Source organism: Lonchura striata, chromosome 6 (assembly GCF_050655825.1).
Source record: "Lonchura striata isolate lonStrDom1 chromosome 6, ASM5065582v1, whole genome shotgun sequence".
NCBI classification, from domain to species: Eukaryota; Metazoa; Chordata; class Aves; order Passeriformes; family Estrildidae; genus Lonchura; species Lonchura striata.
The window spans coordinates 2948442-2956636 of record NC_140708.1 but is presented as its reverse complement, the minus strand read 5'-3'; the positions used below and the strand labels follow the sequence as shown (position 1 = coordinate 2956636).

The window sequence follows — 8195 nt, the reverse complement described above, 5'->3', positions numbered from 1 at the left end:
CTGCAAGAGATGAACAGGTGGTAGCAGGTGGGTGGGCGGCACACTGCTGCCATCCCAGCACCTTCCCACCCTGGGAACTACAGGGGAAAAAAAAGCCAAACAGTAAAATCCCAACATTGCAGCCTTCATCTGGTGAGAAGTCTTCCGAAGCCATTCTGTCCAGCCCTAACAACTTGCCATCTGGAGTAGTGTCTGGCTGGCCCCACAAGACTCTGGGCAGTTAAGCAAAAGACCCTTTCAATGGATAATCTGTTGCAACTCAGGAAAAAAAAAAAATCTCTGTGCATTGTAGTATTTGTACATTAAAACACGTGAAAATTCTGGCTAAGTATTGAGGACAGAAGAATAACTGCATTAATGAAACAAGAGAAGGAGCTAAAAGATACATGGCCTAAAGAGCTAAAAGATACTAAGAATACCACTGGTTTGTACATATGGTACCAAAATAAATAAATTTAAATTTTTAGAAACCCTCCAGCAGTCACAATTTTAATATTGTATGAAGTACACAACATTGCAACCAGAGTAGTATCTTGAGAAAAAAGGGGATTATATATTTCCCTGCCAGCAAACTCAAAGTTATAAAATAATTTAAACATATTTAAACACTTAAAATGTAACTATGGATTTACCTAATAACTGCAAAACTATTTAGACGGGTTATTATAGTTATACACAAAAACATGTAAGTATATTAATCACCTGAAAACTGCCCTTTTTAATATATCCTGTTCAAGGATGTATGTGTATTTGATGTGAATTAAAGGTGTGTTTTTAGTAATATCTCTAAATAAGTGACAAGAATAAAAGAGGATGTGAAAAACAAATCTGTTTGCTGGCAGCAAGGAATCAATTCTGCTACCAACTGTAATGCCAGAGGAGCCACAATATACCCACGCCCCATAACTAAAATATCTTTCTTTTACTGTACTTGCATTGTACTAAAATCATAACTACATAAACTTACAAGGAAATATCACATGATCTTTTTATGATGTACACAAACAGGAAAAAAAATCCTGCCACACAATGATTTATTATCTGTATTGATTTCAAACTTAATTAAATTGTTACCAGCATTCATAAATTAGTAACTTTTTTCATTAGAGACTGAATACTGTATATTTATTTAGAACTATAGCTCAATTGTTTTCACTATGACTCCAAAACTTGGCATAGTTGTAAACAGCTGATTAATCCCTAGCAAAAGCAATGACAATGAAATGAGGTTGAATAATCCAAAAACAATAGGATGCAATTGAACACTAATGGACTCCAGCATGACAGATGTTGGACGTCGGCTGTTACGCCCAGTTGCTCTGCTCTTAATATTCTGCATCCTAATGATCATGAACAGAGATGATAGCTGGGGTAGGGAGCCTCCATTATTCCATTATCAAAATGTATGCCACTTCTTCAATTTTTAAAGAAGTGCAACTTCGTCATGTTTCATTAGAAATGTTCAACTTGGCTATCTGTGTGCGCTGACCTATTCTCCAGAGATAAAGAGCTACTACCACACGCTAAAATGCCACTTTCTGATTATCTGTGTGAGAACAGCTCCCTTAAAAAACCCCACAGACACATATGTCTTTCCCTAAAGGATCAGCAATTAGAACTTGTGAGATTTCTGTTTCTGAAGATGCTCCGTGGGAAGTACCGCATGTGCAGTAAAGAAAATCCACATCTGATCTTCATGCTATTGCTAAAGCATATTTTAGTGCTCCTGCAGCCTTCTATCCCAAATAAGTTTGTTAGTTAAACCCTCTGTCTCTTACAATGAATATCAAATGATTCTTCATGCAAAAGAACATCAGAGAATTATGGTATTCTGTAAGTTAATAAATACTGTGTATTCATGTGTGTTCTTACAAAATATCTGTTACTCAATTCAGGTAATTAATCACTTTTCATCTTAAGAGTGATGCTAACATCATGCCATAAATATGAAAAGCTTCCCTTTAAAACAGAGTACTGTATTTTTTCACTTGGCACCAGTGTTCTTTTTTTAACTTAGTATGTCCTGCCAGTATAAATTACAATGAAGACTTCAAATATATTGAAAATCACAGTGCTTCAGAAACTTTGCATTTTGCTTCACTAATGCACAGTAACCCAGTACACAGCAGTGCTGTTAATTTTCCCTTCCTAATTGATTCACCATCATTACCATACTTTGACTAACATACTGCTGTAATCTCAGGAGAGAAGCTGTGATTTATCTCTCCTACTGAACACGCTGTAACTTCAGCTTAAATGATTTACTACCAAACCACAGGACAAGAGCCCAGATCCATTTAGACTAATAACAAACTAATAACACGATTTTATAGCTCGTAGGCAAAGCTAAAAAATGCTGGCTGATCAAAATACCTGTTTTTCATCACTTAAAATCTTGTAAAGTTCCTGCTTTATGAAAGCAAAATACAAAACTTATCAAGGTCTTATTCACACAATCTAGTTCATTTGCATAACCCCATTGTATTACCTTATGATAATGTTACCTCAACCTAAAAAATCACCTGCTTTATTGTTCAGTGAATAAGAGAAAGGGTATCAGTTGAAGTTTTCACAGGTTTCCTTCACTCAATTTGATTTCCTCTATATTTCAGCTTGTCTTAATTAGTTCTTACATAATCTTATTCCCTCCTCTCTTTACTTTTAATAATTCCTCATATATATTACTACTGGAAATATTTTTAATTATTATCAATATTTTAAAAGATATTACTATATCCTGATGTGATAAATTGCTGTGGTGCTGAAACCTTTTCTTAAATCCCGACTTATATTAGTTTCATGGGTTTTGTGCATCAAACATTTCTCAAAAAAAAATCCCTTTTACTCTTTTTTCTCCTCATAATCTCAAGGCAGAAAAACACCAAAATCACCAGAAAGAAGTTCCGTGTCTACCCAGTTGCTCAAATTTCAATCTTTGATTCTCTGACTACGCAGGTACCGATTTAGTGCTACTCCATGATGCTCACAGCATTATTCCTGAGTCATATTTTAATTCAAAACCAGTATCATTAACCAAAATATTATGTTTCTCTCAGAGAAAAACAAAAGACAGATAAGAATGCTAGTTCAGTCATAAACCAGATTACTTTAGCAACTTGAAGTCACCACTAATTTTAGGAAAATAAAGGAGAGCTTCAATCCATTAAAGAAATTAGCTAGTTTCTGGATTTATGACTACATACATACACACATTCAAAATTGTCTGCTACGTATTCAGGTTAAAAACTCAGATGCAATTAGTGCAGCACCCACTAAGATATGAACGTGTACTACTATGGAAAACACAATCTAATTACTTTTATTACTTTTAGTGGGGATTGACTGGGACCTGATACTAAATTTAAAATGAAATGAAAGCAATATTTCTGGTTAAAGTCTAATTCCTCTCTACTTTCTCTACCTGTATGTATAAAAACACATACAAGTAATGTATCAAAACAAGAATCTTACCTCTCCCCTCTAGCCAGAACTATCTCCTCTCAGTTAGATCCTTTCTGAAAGCCTCAAGACTCCTCACCACTGTCGTTTACCCTGAGCAAAGCAGAAAGAATGGCATGCTGTACGCTGCCTAATTAAGAGCAGGTGGGTAACTACCAAAATATGGCCATCCTTAAGGGCCCAATTTCTTGTAACATTTGACTCAGCTCACAAGGCAGACTAGAAATCCATGGTGTGCAGAATCACTTCTTTTCCTGCCCTGGTTATTTGCACTCTTTTCCGTGTCACAGCTACAGAACTATCCAAAACCAACAATCCACTAGAGAATGTTGTATCTTGGAGGGACAATTAGTAACTAATACTGGAAAAGGAATAACAATCTACAGATGCAGGAGGAGTCTGCAGTCATTTCACCCCGAGCTTCCCACACTGGTACTGGACACCTTTTCCTCTAAAGTGCTTAGAATAGTTCACATTCCTCTTCAGTCTCTCTGGGCTGAGCTCTTCCTTCTAGCAGCTCAAGTAACTGTCCCAACTACACTTCAGGATCTGCCATACTACCCTGCAGTTACTACCCTCAATTCACCCACTTCTCTTCTGTTCCACATTATCCTTCTCACCTCTCTCAGGTGAGGCTCAAAAAGCAGAGCATTCCCCAGGGATCCTGCAGAACACCCTTTCAAGCATAACTTTGTTTGAAGGCATGCTTTTACAACAGGAAGTCAGAAACCTCTTTAAAAACCTTTCCCAAAAAGGAGAAAGGAGTCCTTTTACCATGTAACTAGAGGAACATGTCTTGAACGCGTAACCGTTTCTCACCTACATTACATACTGAATTTAGTTACATTATGTACCTTTGTATACCCACACACAGGATAGATCATGAAGTAGCCTCCACCTAGAATGATACTGCAACCCGCTGCACCACTAGAGCAGCAAAAAACTCGAACATATTACAAAGCTAGTGGATTTTCCAAGTATTATATACACGTCATGTGCTTAAAAATGCAGTTATCTATCAAGGTCAACTGCATCTGCACGTGCTCAGCTATTTGCAAAAGCTGTCCTGATGTTTTTCACAAGGGAACCTACAGACACAACAGACCAGGGCACACATGGCAACCTGGCACAACGTTCACAGCTCTGGCAGAACCGTGCAAGGAAGCTTGGCTGCTTTGTTCTACAGCTGAACCCACTAGTCTGGGTGAAATACTGACTCTCTATTCATCTTTGAGCTGCGAATTAACTCGATCAGCACTATCTCCAGTACCACTGGGCAGTATGAATTTTAAAAAGTTACATATACTTGTTAAGCATTACATAGACATTCTGACACAGGCAAGAGCAGAACCCATTTATTTAAGATATAGTTCAGTTTCTTTTTATTTTCCTATGTACTCAGTTTCAATAAGACAAGAGTCCTCAAGTGAAGACCTTCCATTACTATATAGCTTGAGAATTATTAAAAGTACTATGCATGCTCTGAACAATAAACCAGATGAGGGAAGGAATCTACTTTATCCTTCTAATTCCAGACAGGAATTACTGGTTTTATGATCTCTGATAGACATTTTCCTAACCTGTTCTATAAAACCTCTAACAGGGTAATTAGCAGCACAAGTGATAAATTATTATCTTTTCATAGCTCAGATACCTCAGGATTGAAAAGATTAAGTAGATGGTCAGGATATAATTCATCAGCTGTTTTGACCACATTTCCTCACAGCAGAAGGAATTATAAACTCAAGACTTTTGGGTTCAGCACCAGATTCTGAAGTAATTCTCCAGAGATTGTTTACCTCTTAGTTCTGAGGATCTTACCTTAATCCCTCTCTCTCTTCTGGCCCCTCTCCCTTCTCTAACTTTTCCAGGTGTTTCTGATCCAGTTATCACTCTGCCCACTCCTCACACCTGTGTATCACAGTCACCTCTGGAAAATACAAGGGGATCTTTGAGGTTACAGAGCTGGGAGTTCTCATGTTTACCCCCGTGCCCACTGCCCTCCAAAGAGGAGAATCTCCAGTTGGTCCTTTTAGCCTCAGACCAGAGATGTCTGTTCCAAACTGCTCTACAGAGATGGCAACAGCCAAAGCCCAACTGTTTATGAGTCTGCCTGTGTACTAAGATGTGTGCACTTGTGTTTAGAACTTCATAAAAGTGGCTAAATTTAATGGGATGTTCGACACTGAAGCAACACCACTGCTACAAATGAAACAAAACCAAAAATCCCAAGCTTGCTGCAAAGAATGGATGAACCAAAAGCTTTTAATAGGAAATCAGCTGTGTCCTTCTTTAATCAAAAAACATGGTCAGACAGCCTCAAGCAGAAAGTATGACTTTTTATTACATTTTACCTGCTGACAGGTCAGCCTTTTGCTGGGTTATGTGGTGTTAGGGATTTTCTATCCCTAGGAGCTGCTTCCTCCCAAACACCAGCATGGGAGGTCATAGATTGAGTCAGTTCCCCACACCAACCTTGCAAGACAACAATCTTTCTTACACTGTAGTAAGTTACTCTTAAATTATCTATTTGCTATGACATCAGAAGCACAAGAAATACATCAACATTATTGCAGTCACTGCTTAAAAAAACCCTCAATTTCATTTGCTCTACATTAAAAAAATATCAAGACCATTCACAAGTTAGCCTTTATTTTTTTTTTTTTTATTGAGTAGAAAGCCTATAAAAAGTCCTAAAAATAGAAACTGAATGGGTAACTATGCTGAGAGATAATTCTGTTCCATTATTAATTTCCATACTAATTTCCTATAAGACTCTCCCCAGCTGTTGAAGATCATCAAATATCAAGGTGGGAAAACACAACCCCTTTTTATTTTCTTATAACCCTTTTTCTCTTAATCGCTGGGGATTGTATTCCTGATACATGGGAGAACTAAACCTGTTCATACAGTATCTACAGACTTTAGTCTGGCAATGAACTGACTTAATCACAGCCTATAGAAGAGAGAGCTGTTACAGGAGTGGAGCTTTCTGTTTACTCTCGAGGGGAAAAAGAGGAGCAGAGAAAGGAAGATATAAAAGGTGTGTCATGGTATCAAAGGAGTGTAAGAATGTGCTCCCACTGAGTTTCCCAAATACCTCATCAGAAAAAATCTTACTTACAATCAAGCAAACAAAGAAACTGCTTGCATACGCAGATTTTGGTCAAACCAGGAGTTTGGTGTATTTCAAAAGTAGGAAAAAAAATTGCAGCATTTTATTACTGAATTACATCCTATTTTATTAAAACATTACTACATAATTTTTACTCCCTGAGTAAAAGCACCATTTCTCTCCCCAGACATGAACAGCTAGTCCATCTCACTTCTAGTGAGGTTTTTTCCCTTACATGCCAACTGTCTAGAGGACAGGACCAATGACAGTCACTCTGAACATTCACCTTTTTATTCCTGCCTCCAAAAACATTGGCTTTCTCAATTCTTTCCTATAGTGAAAAGTCACTCTCTGCTGTCTATTCTCTATCAAAAGGCATAAAGATCTCAGACTGAAGCTGACATCTTCCCTGCAACTTTTGCCACAAAACCCAAGGAGACTTGGAAATAAGTGTTAGTTTCTATACAGTAAAGACTTTTCAACCTGCTTCACTCCAAGTACAGAAATAATGAATGTGCAGAACAATACAAGGTAGTTTAGGGATGAAAATATAGTGTTGAAATTGTTGAAAACAGAAATACTTCCTGACAAGTAGACAAAAAAACAAAAGCCAGTAGAGAATGGTCTCCTTTTTGAGAAGCCGAAAAGTACACAAGGAAGAAGCTCTGTGTGGGATAAAATATACTCTCTAAATGCCATGAACCTCTAAAGACCTGAGTATATTCAATATTCAGCCCTAAGTAATCTCACTGAATTGAATGGCAGTCTCTTTACAATATTAGCCAGCAGCACCTGGAATTTCAGGGAAAAAGAGAAAAGTGATAAAAGAGAATGGGGAAAAACAAGGGCCACAAGATGAGATATAAGCAGGGATACAGGCAGGAATAGAAAGTGACAATAATAAAACATGGGAAGGTTTCAAGTGGACTGAGCTGCAACAGTTTGCAGTGGCAGGAACACAAAGTCCCTAAGATCAGGAACTTTGTTTTATTTTTTTTGAAGCCCTCTGACTGATTCTTGTAACATGGAGAAGAGAATGTAATGCACCTTGGAAATGAATTATAGTTATACAGCTTGCTCCTAGCCAATTAGAAAGAAGACTGTCAAAACTACTCATCTCCCAAAAACATTATTAATGTTATAGTTAATGTTGCTTGCTCAAAACAGAATCATGTATGGACCGTGCTATAGTTTACTGAGTAATAAAACTACAAGGAAAAATGGAGAGAGTGATGCCAAAAGATGTTGTAAGCTTTTCATAAAATCATTTTTCACTTCAGGAGTTATTTTCTTGTGTAAACAGGCATTAAATTACTACCCAGTGCCCTGCTTCTCATTGATTTCTACGTGGCACAGTTTGCCAGATGCTGTTTGGTCTAAGTGTTGCCTTGACCTGCACTGGTGACGCTGGCCCCTTTCTGCTTTGTGGCAGTGTTTTCCCAGCGGGGAGGTCCCACCCCTCTCATAGTTCAGTTGCAACTTTTGCTAAAGGCTCAGAGGTTACCCATATGTTGGAGTGGAGGGGCCAGCCTGGCTGGAATTAACTCAGGAGTGGCGTCCAGCTTTGTGGCTGGAGCTGGCCCAGAGGAGATTATAAATGCCCCAAAACTAATTAAATATT

The 8195-nt window shown here is 37.8% G+C and overlaps 1 protein-coding gene across 3 annotated transcripts in view; it reads right to left on the bottom strand.

Moving 5' to 3' along the window:
* The window catches only part of PBLD (phenazine biosynthesis like protein domain containing), a 108387-nt gene that overhangs the window by 79662 nt on the left and 20530 nt on the right, over positions 1-8195 (bottom strand). The window lies entirely within an intron of this gene.